Source organism: Coregonus lavaretus (genome assembly GCF_964263955.1).
Source record: "Coregonus lavaretus genome assembly, chromosome: 1".
Taxonomy (NCBI): Eukaryota; Metazoa; Chordata; class Actinopteri; order Salmoniformes; family Salmonidae; genus Coregonus; species Coregonus lavaretus.
The window spans coordinates 89,367,107-89,378,433 of NC_139988.1; the positions used below are offsets into that span (position 1 = coordinate 89,367,107).

At 42.8% G+C, this 11,327-nt stretch overlaps 1 pseudogene across 1 annotated transcript in view; it reads left to right on the plus strand.

The window, feature by feature from the left end:
• LOC311134329 (WAP, Kazal, immunoglobulin, Kunitz and NTR domain-containing protein 2-like) overlaps window positions 1-6,851 on the plus strand; it is a 10,914-nt pseudogene extending 4,063 nt beyond the window's left edge. Inside the window, exons 2-4 of the transcript in view lie at window positions 3,491-4,691; window positions 4,756-4,861; window positions 6,830-6,851. The product of the transcript in view is annotated as a WAP, Kazal, immunoglobulin, Kunitz and NTR domain-containing protein 2-like (transcript). The remainder of the gene's footprint in view (window positions 1-3,490; window positions 4,692-4,755; window positions 4,862-6,829) is intronic.
• The last annotated feature ends 4,476 nt before the right edge of the window (window positions 6,852-11,327 follow it).

Genomic DNA, 11,327 nt, shown 5'->3' on the forward strand with positions numbered 1-11,327 from the left:
GGAGAATATGGAGATGACTGTAGACATGATGACTGGAGACATGATGACCGGAGACATGACTGTAGAAGCACTCAGGCTCCTCAAAATTATAAATGACCAGCACTAATACACACAAAACAATTAGGGTTCCTTAAAGGTTATTTGGGAATGGTAACTCTTCTATGTGGATCCATACTGAAGCAAATAACGCTTTGAGCCTTTCAATGGTTCTTTGCAGTTCAAAAAAGCTCTTTTGGCGCAACCGTGATTGAGAGTGTCATTCCAGTTTATCTAATGTGTTGTGTTCTGCTACTACATATTATATATGACTATGGCCAGTGATGGTGTCTTGTGAAAGACTCCTGTATGGCCTTGTATCAATTGGGAATGGTTGACCAAGTCAGTAGTTCTTAATAATAACACAATAATATGGCTATTCAACCTGAATGTAAAAAAAAAAAAACCTGTGTGGTTCTACCTTTGAGATTGAGAAAGGGGTATTATAGAACCATTCTCCCTAAAGGTTCAATAAAGAACCATAATAAAGGGTTAAAACCATAATAAAGGGTTAGAACCATAATAAAGGGTTAGAACCATAGCGGAACACTTTTTTGGTGCTACTGTACATATAACCTTTTTTGAATATTCCTTTATAGAACCTTAAGAAATTGTTCTTTATAGCACCATAATGGTTCCTTGTAGAACCTTATGAGCATGTTTCTTTAGAACCTTTAAAAAAGGTTCCATATAGCACCAAAAAGGGTTCCGCTATTGTTACAAGCCAAAAAAAACGTATTTCAGTGGCGTGTATTCATGGCTGCCAAGCGATTGAAGGCATGGGAAGCCAGCGAGCATCTGGCCTCTTGACCAAAAAAAAGTATCAAAATGCTCTACCAACTGAGCTACATCCCTGCCGGCCATTCCCTCCCCTACCCTGGACAATGCTTGGCCAATTGTGCGCCGCCCCATGGGTCTCCCGGTCGCGGCCGGCTACGACAGAGCCTGGATTCTAACCAGGATTTCTAGTGGCACAGCTAGCACTGCGATGCAGTGCCTTAGACCACTGCGCCACTCTATATAGAACCATTTGTTTTTAGTGTGTAGAGAGCGATAATAATGGTTTATTTTTGTATGCACAAACGGAGGCTAACTCCGCCATGGCTCGTTGGCCAAAGCCTATGAGGAAATGAATGTTTTTTTGGGATAAACTGTGAAAATAAGGTCTAGGGTAAACACATATAAACACGTATAGGATATCTTATACGTTTTGTTCTATGATATAATGTTCATCCAGCTTTAGTATGAGAGGAATTCAAATTGGAAATTAATTCTGTCCAACTGCCAACGAGATACCAGTGCTTTTGAAACTGCTTTATGACTTTGGTGAAATGTCATGGTTATAAAGTAGACTGGACAAAAACAGAAATTATGCCCATTTCTTCATTCAAGCACGAACCTTTGCAAGTACAGTTTAGATGGAGATGGCCTTTACATTGTATGAATTATTTAGGAATTTACATTCCCATTAAAATGGAAGAATCCTATAACCTAAACTATCTTCCTGTATTTGATAAAGTGTCCAATGACATGAAAATAATGGTTATATTGCTAATATCCCTTAAAGGCAGAGTTAATGTGATTAAAATGTCCATCCTTCCATGGTTCTTATATCTGTTCCAGAATCTTCCAGTTTCCGTTCCTCATTTGTCCTCCTCCATTTGGAGTAACAAGTCACTAGAATATGCATACAAGTATAATATAATATAAATATAATATGCCATTTAGCAGACGCTTTTATCCAAAGCGACTTACAGTCATGTGTGCATACATTTTTTTATGTGTATGGGTGGTCCCGGGGATCGAACCCACTACCTTGGCGTTACAAGCGCCGTGCTCTACCAGCTGAGCTACAGAGGACCACCCTACAAGTGTTATACTGTATCTCCGATATGAGTATGGTGGTCTGAATCTTCCTAATCTCCGATTTATATTTTCTAGCCGCACATTTTTGCAACGATTAAGCAATGGTTCACAAACATATTAGGTGCATGGGCTAGAATTGAAGCTTCTGATGTTTTCCCATACGAGTTGAAATATCTGGCCCATATTTGTTTTAATATTATAAGTAACCCAGTCATTTTGAACAGCCGTAAAATACGGAGAATGGTCTCACAAATAATTGGGTTATAAAGAATATATTTCTCCTTTTTCCCAGTTTTTCCACCCTCCTTTAATGACATTACATTACATTATTAATTATTACATCATTTTTTTTACATTTTAGTCATTTAGCAGACGCTCTTATCCAGAGCGAGTGAGTGCATACATTTTCTTTCAATTTTCTTTTTCATAATGACATTATTAAACCATGGTATGATGGGGGGGGGGGGGGGGGCGGGGGGTTGGAATAACGGAAAGTCGTCATCTCTTCCATAATTGAATTTTTCAATCTTTTATAGAATAGGATTTTCTTCCTACTCATTTATTTTGATTGGTTGACCTTCTACAATTGAAGTATTACTTAGTAAAAAAAAAAACGAAGGTATTACTGAACTGTTCAACTGTCAACACCGATAGTACCAGACGAAAATGGGAGCAGGTTCTCCAACTGTAGATAGAAAGTGAATGGTCTCATTTCTGTACGAAAATCCACAAGTGCTCTTATAAACTCAGACACAAACTGTTACAATACAAGGTTGTGCACAGAGTTTATTTTTACTCCGGAAAACTGTCGAGTGAGATGTATTTTTTTGTTTTGGCGCTGCAAGAGACAAAAAGGTATGTTTTTTTTTTCCATATGGTTTGGTCTTGTGACTTATTTGCTACATTTTGGAACTCTGTTATAGACATTTTGTCTGCAAACTTGAATTTCAACTTTGACTCATTTATGTCTCCTTGATACGAATAAGCAAGACCTATGGAGTATGAGAGAAGATACATTGATTTGTCCTTCATAGGGGCAAGAAAATGTATTGCAATTAATTGGATATCAAACAGCCCTCCTACACTATATGTTTTGGTTAAATGAATTTGCAAGTTACAGTACATAACATTAGACAATATCTATTACTACATCAAAGGTAAACCTGAGGAATTTAACCAAATTTGGCAACCTAATATAGAGTTCATGGCCTTAAGAGCTAAGTAATTATTTATATATAGACAGTACCAGTCAAACGTTTTGGGCACACCTACTCATTCAAGGGATTTTCTTTATTTTTACTATTTTCTACATTGTAGAATAATAGTGAATACATCAACACTATGAAATAACACATATGGAATCATGTAGTAACCAAAAAAGTGTTAAACAAATCAAAATATATTTTATATTTGAGATTCTTCAAATAGCCACCCTTTGCCTTGATGACAGCTTTGCACAACCCTGGAATGAGTAGGTTTGTCCAAACTTTTGACTGGTACTGTATATAATTTAAATAAAATAATATATCATATTCATATATTCATATTTTCCTAACCAATCCTGTTATTCCCTCCCCTCTTCCTACAGGAAGTGTTGTCCCAACATGTGTGGGAACCGGAGCTGCGTGGCGGCACGCTACATGGTCGTCAACAGGAAGAAGGGTCCAGTGGGCATGCCCAAAGAGGCCACCTGTGCCAGCTTCATGTGCACCCAGCAGGGGTCTCAGTGTGGCATATGGGAAGGCCAGCCTGTGTGTCACTGCAGGGACCGCTGTGAGAGAGAACCTCACTTCACCTGTGAAGGCATGACCTACTACAACAAGTGTTACATGGATGCTTAGGGCTGCTCCAAGGGAATATCCCTCTCTGTGGTCACCTGTCACTTCCACCTGGCCCAACACCAGCCCCCCCTGGAGACCACCCTCCAGCCAACCACCCGCCAGTCATGGCCAGCAGCTCACCACAATAGTTGGTAACCGTGGGCGACACAGCACAGCTTCCTTTGTGACATTACGGGGAGCCCGCGGCCCGAGATTAGCTGGCAAAAGCAGCAGGCGGAGGGAGACGGAACGGAGAGGGTCGTGATGAGGTCCAATCACGTGAAGGGGAACATGGTGGTCACCAACATCGGCCAGCTGGTGATCCACGACGCCCAGCCTCAGGACTCTGGTGTCTACACCTGTACTGCCAACAACCCCTCTGGCTCAGCCCATGCCCATCATGCCATCACCATGGTGCCCAGGGAGCACCTGAGGAGAGACGAGCCCAGGAACATGACCCGCTGCCCGGCCGAGGAGTGCCAGAGGCCCCCAGAGACGGTGGAGGAGGTAAATGTGACCTGGTACTACGAGCCCAAGAGGAACAGCTGCTTCTCCTTCACCTATGGAAGCTGCAACAGCAACAGGAAGCCATTTGTGACATACGAGGCTTGTATGTTGTGCTGTGGTCCGGAGGTGTCTGCCCACTGTGGCCTGCCCAGCCTGCAGGGCCCCTGTAAGGCCTATAAGCCCCGCTGGGCCTACAGCAGCAACCTGAGGCAGTGCCAGTCCTTCATCTACGGAGGCTGCAGTGGCAACGACAACAACTTTGAGTCCAGAGAGGCCTGTGAGGCGATGTGCCCCTTCCCCAAGAACCACTGTAAAACCTGCAAACCCAGAGGCCAAGATGGTGAGCAGCTTCTGTAAGAGTGCCTTTGTGATCCTGGTGAGGTTGTCTGGACTGACGGAGGAGAGGGACTCAGGCCCTGGTCACTGTGGAGGAGATCCTGAAGGATGAGAAGATGGCCTCCGGTGGAGGAGATCCTGAAGGATGAGAAGATGGCCTCCGGTGGAGGAGATCCTGAAGGATGAGAAGATGGCCTCCGGTTCATCGGCAAGGAGCCTCTGGAGGTGACCTTCCTTAACGTGGACTGGAACTGCCCCTGTCCCAACATCAGCGAAGGTCAGGTCATTGTCATATTGTATTTGCATGATTATAGGTTATTTGAAGGTAATTCAATAGCATGTTTCAATAATATTTTTTATAAAACTGCTAGCTTAGGTTAACTGTTTTCAACTCCAAGCACAGATAGGACACATATAAATTACGTTTCTTAAGTATTAATCATGCAAATACATTTGGAGCGAGCATGTGGTCCTCTGTAGCTCAGCTGGTAGAGCACGGCGCTTATAACGTCAAGGTAGTGGGTTCGATCCCCGGGACCACCCATACACAAAAATGTATGCACGCATGACTGTAAGTCGCTTTGGATAAAAGCGTCTGCTAAATGGCATATTATTATTATTATATTATTATGCCATGTTGTTTTTTTTTACTCATTTAAAACAGTTAATTTTAGTCTATTCAAACAGACCCCATTTCAAAGGAAACAAGCACTCATTAAGATCAAGTGTGGCCAATTAGTGGGCGCGGCCAACACACCTGAACACACTTAAAAAGATAGAGGATAGAGAGAGTTTTGTTGATGCTGAGAACGTTCTTTGAACATTATTAATGTTTTCTTGTGTTTTTTATGGAAAGTTTTCTTAATGTTCTGAGAACATTACATTAAATAGAACCACGAGGAAACCTGCAGAAAACGTTATGCTGAAGTACTGAAATTCCCACAGAAGAATGTTTCTTAAAGTTATCGGAACAATTTGAGAACGTTACTTGAAATAGAACTATGAGGAAACCTGTAAGGAAACGTTATGCTGAAGTACTGAAATTTCCACCTAAGAAACATATGGTTATCAGAACGTTATGTGCTAGCTGGGTAGCCTGCACCATTCCCAGAACATTGTGGGAAGGTTGAATGCAAAATAACCATAGGACAACCACGCTCTCACCAAGCTCTCAGAAACATAAGGTTCTCAGAACGTTATGTGCTAGCTGGGAGGGTTGACCATAACAGGTTGACAATTTCATCTTACGGCAGTCATAAATCCCCTTGTGACAAGGGGAATGGAAGCTTGCTCTGTGCAACAGGGATGGGCAATTGAATGCAAACTTCACACAAATAATTAAATCGTTAAAACATTGCTAACAGGGTTGACGTGTTGTGGTTTACACACTCAGTTTTCCACCACAAAACACCAGCGTAGAACCATCTCACCTGCTTTTACACTATGATTTGTCTATTAGATGTTCAAACATATTTAAAAAGGAACCGTTTCACCCTATTAAAACGACAGTTCAGTTCACATAACAGGGTTGATCTTAAAATGAGGGACAGATGTAAATGAATCACTTGTCACATGAAATAAATAATAATCTTCAGAAATGTCAAAGGCACTTTTTAGTGGAACGACCCAGTCCTGAAAACACAGTTAACAGAAGCACCTGCCTATAGATGGCAATATAAATACCACTTGCTTGACGATAACGTCCCCCCCTCGGGCAAATCTCTCTCAATTCCATCAGCAGAACCAAAAAGGATTGCCTATACATTGAGGAATGTCTTGGCAGACAATTTCATGTTCCTCAATGGAATAAATGTACACGTTGAATATAATAACATAATACTAGTCTGACAGCTTTATGTTTGAAATATATACTGTATCTTTACCTCAGTAAATCATATGCACCCTCTTTAAGGATAAATACCAGTGAATAGAAACCTTTTGTCCTCATCTCCTAACAAGTCAAACTTAGTTGGATCGTCTCCAACTGATGAAATCTATAGCATTTCTGGGAATTTTTTTATTTTAACATGTAGGCAGCAACCTATTGAAGGGTAAACCAGTTCAATGTAGCCAGTGAGCCAGGTAGAACAATTGTAAACCACCATCAATTATGTTTTCATAATTTCCTTTTTCCTTCCCTCTTTCATTCCCTCTTTCCTTCTCTCTTTCCTTCTCTCTTTCCTTCTCTCTTTCCTTCTCTCTTTCCTTCTCTCTTTCTTTCCCTCTTTCCTTCCCTCTTTCCTCTTTATGTTTTCGTACTCTAGGTTGGATGTGTTCTCACTGTAATAATCATTAGCAACTCTTATTTGGTTGATTGGGTTCACAAACCCACTGCGAAGCAGGCATAGGCACATAATGACTTAAGAAGTATCTGTGCATAGCTACAGTGCATTTGGAAAGTATTCAGACCCCTTCCCTTTTTCCACATTTTGTTACATTACAGCCTTATTCTAAAATGTATTAAAAAAATTATCATCCCGCCCCTCGAGTGGCGCAGCGGTCTAAGGCACTGCATCGCAGTGTTGCGGCGTCACTACAGCCCCAGGCTGTGTCACAACCGGCCGTTACCGGGAGTCCCATAGGGCGGCGCACAATTGGCCCAGCGTCGTCCGGGTTAGGGGAGGATTTGGCCAGGGGGAGGGGCTTTACTTGGCTCATCATGCTCTAGCGACTCCTTGTGGTGGGCCGGGCGCCTGCAGGCTGACTTCGGTCGTCAGTTGAACGGTGTTTCCTCCGACACATTGGTGCGGATGACTTCCGGGTTAAGCGAGTGGGTGTTAAGAAGCGCGGCTTGGCGGGTCATGTTCGGAGGACGCATGACTCAACCTTCGCCACTCTCCCGAGCCCGTTGGGGAGTTGCAGCGATGAGACAAGATCGTAATCACGAAATTGGGGCGAAAAAGGGGGTAAAAAATAAATAATAATACAATTTTAAAATCAATCTACACACAACAACCCATAATGACAAAGCCAAAACAGATTTTTATAATATTTTGCTAATTTATTTAAAATAAAAAACAGAAATACCTCATTTACATAAGTTTTCAGACTCTTTACTATGAGACTCTACATTGAGCTCAGGTGCATCCTGTTTCCATTGATCATCCTTGAGATGTTTCTACAACTAGATTGGAGTCCACCTGTGGTAAATTCAATTGATTGGACATGATTTGGAAAGGCACACACCTGTCTATATAAGGTCCCACAGTTGACAGTGCATGTCAGAGCAAAAACCAAACCATGAGGTTGAAGGAATTGTCCATAGAGCTCCAAGACAGGATTGTGTTGAGGCACAGATCTGGGGAAGGGTACCAAAACATTTATGAAGAATTGATGGTCCCCAAGAACACAGTGGCCTCCATCATTCTTAAATGGAAGAAGTTTGGAACCACCAAGACTCTTCCTAGAGCTGGACGCCCGGCCAAACTGAGCAATCGGAGGAGAAGGGTCTTGGTCAGGGAGGTGACCATGAACCCGATGGTAACTCTGATAGAGCTCCAGAGTTCCTCTGTGGAAATGGAAGAACCTTCCAGAACGACAAACATCTCTGTAGTACTCTATCAATCAGGCCTTTATGATAGAGTGGCCAGATGGAAGGCACTCCTCAGTAAAAGGCACATGACAGCCCGCTTGGAGTTTGCCAAAAGGCACCTAAAGGACTGTCAGACCATGAGAAACCAGATTCTCTGGTCTGATGAAACCAAGATTGAACTCTTTGGCCTGAATGCCAAGCGTCACGTCTGGAGGAAACCTGGCACCACCTGGCACCGTTGAAGCAATGTGGTGGAAACAACATCATGCTGTGGGGATGTTTTTCAGTGGTAGGGACTAGGAGACTAGTCAGGATCGAGGGAAAGATGAACGGAGCAAAGTATAGAGAGATCCTTGATGAAAACCTGTTATAGAGCGTTCAGGACCTCAGACTGGGGCGAAGGTTCACCTTCCAACAGGACAACGACTCTAAGCACACAGCCAAGACAACGCAGGAGTGGCTTCGGGACAAGTCTCTGAATGTCCTTGAGTGGCCCAGCCAGAGCCCGGACTTGAACCCAATCGAACATCTTTGGAGAGATCTGAAAATAGCTGTGCAGCGACACTCCCCATCCAACCTGACAGAGCTTGAGAGGATCTGCAGAGAAGAATGGGAGAAACTCCCCTAATACAGGTGTGCCAAGCTTCTAGCGCAATACCCAAGAAGACTCAATGCTGTAATCGCTGCCAAATGTGCTTCAACAAAGTAATGAGTAAAGGGTCTGAATACTTATGTCAATGTTATATTTCTATTTTTTATTTTATATATTTTTTTTAATAAAAATCTGTTTTTACTTTGCCATTAATGGGGAATTGTGTGTAGATTGATGAGGGGGGAAATGATTTAATTGATTATAAAATAAGGCTGTAACTTACCAAAATGTAGAAAAGTCAAGTGGTCTGAATACTTTCCGAATGCACTGTATGTGGCTGTTACAGCTGGTCATCCCCTGAAACAAATGTTTCTAAGGCAGTATTCTTCAATTCTGGTCCTGTGGACCCACAGGGACAGGGTGCTGGTTCTGTGGACCCACAGGGACAGGGTGCTGGTTCTGTGGACCCACAGGGACAGGGTCCCACAGGGACAGGGTGCTGGTTCTGTGGACCCACAGGGACAGGGTGCTGGTCCTGTGGACCCACAGGGACAGGGTGCTGGTTCTGTGGACCCACAGGGACTGGGTGCTGGTTCTGTGGACCCACAGGGACAGGGTGCTGGTTCTGTGGACCCACAGGGACAGGGTGCTGGTTCTGTGGACCCACAGGGACTGGTTGCTGGTTCTGTGGACCCACAGGGACAGGGTGCTGGTTCTGTGGACCCACAGGGACAGGGTGCTGGTTCTGTAGACACACAGGGACAGGGTGCTGGTTCTGTGGACCCACAGGGACAGGGTGCTGGTTCTGTGGACCCACAGGGACAGGGTGCTGGTTCTGTGGACCCACAGGGACAGGGTGCTGGTTTCTTGTTGGTGCTGGGCTGGAACAAGAGCCTGCGTACTCTGTGTGGGCCTGCAGGACCAGGATGAAAGAACAGAACACACTACCCTTAAGGGATTAATAAAGTATATTTATATTCGTTTAAATTATTCTATTTTAAAGAGGCACATCAGAGATAAAAATGAAACAGAATGTTTGCCTGTCATCAGAATGGTTGCCTGTCATCAGAATGGTTGCCTGTCATCAGAATGTGTGCCTGTCATCAGAATGTGTGCCTGTCATCAGAATGGTTGCCTGTCATCAGAATGGTTGCCTGTCATCAGAATGTGTGCCTGTCATCAGAACGTGTGCCTGTCATCAGAATGTGAGCCTGTCATCAGAATGGTTGCCTGTCATCAGAATGGTTGCCTGTCATCAGAATGGTTGCCTGTCATCAGAATGGTTGCCTGTCATCAGAATGGTTGCCTGTCATCAGAATGGTTGCCTGTCATCAGAATGGTTGCCTGTCATCAGAATGGTTGCCTGTCATTATAAATTGAGAGCCATGTCCTCACTGAGCTGTATATTTTTATCTGCACCCCTCTGCATTCTCCCCACGGTCACCCTACTAGATGATCTGTTCTACAGACACTACTAACATCTGGTATGGCCATATTACTGACTAGTCCTGTTGAAAAGAACCTGTAGTTAACTCATCTGGTATGGCCATATTACTGACTAGTTCTGTTGAAAAGAACCTGTAGTTAACTCATCTGGTATGGCCATATTACTGACTAGTTCTGTTGAAAAGAACCTGTAGTTAACTCATCTGGTATGGCCATATTACTGACTAGTTCTGTTGAAAATAACCTGTAGTTAACACATCTGGTATGGCCATATTACTGACTAGTTCTGTTGAAAAGAACCTGTAGTTAACCCATCTGGTATGGCCATATTACTGACTAGTCCTGTTGAAAAGAACTTGTAGTTAACTCATCTGGTATGGCCATATTACTGACTAGTTCTGTTGAAAAGAACCTGTAGTTAACTCATCTGGTATGGCCATATTACTGACTAGTTCTGTTGAAAATAACCTGTAGTTAACACATCTGGTATGGCCATATTACTGACTAGTTCTGTTGAAAATAACCTGTAGTTAACACATATGGTATGGCCATATTACTGACTAGTTCTGTTGAAAAGAACCTGTAGTTAACTCATCTGGTATGGCCATATTACTGACTAGTCCTGTTGAAAAGAACTTGTAGTTAACTCATCTGGTATGGCCATATTACTGACTAGTTCTGTTGAAAATAACCTGTAGTTAACTCATCTGGTATGGCCATATTACTGACTAGTTCTGTTGAAAAGAACCTGTAGTTAACTCATCTGGTATGGCCATATTACTGACTAGTTCTGTTGAAAAGAACCTGTAGTTAACTCATCTGGTATGGCCATATTACTGACTAGTTCTGTTGAAAATAACCTGTAGTTAACTCATCTGGTATGGCCATATTACTGACTAGTTCTGTTGAAAAGAACCTGTAGTTAACTCATCTGGTATGGCCATATTACTGACTAGTCCTGCTGAAAAGAACCTGTAGTTAACTCATCTGGTATGGCCATATTACTGACTAGTTCTGTTGAAAATAACCTGTAGTTAACTCATCTGGTATGGCCATATTACTGACTAGTTCTGTTGAAAAGAACCTGTAGTTAACTCATCTGGTATGGCCATATTACTGACTAGTTCTGTTGAAAAGAACCTGTAGTTAATTCATCTGGTATGGCCATATTACTGACTAGTTCTGTTGAAAA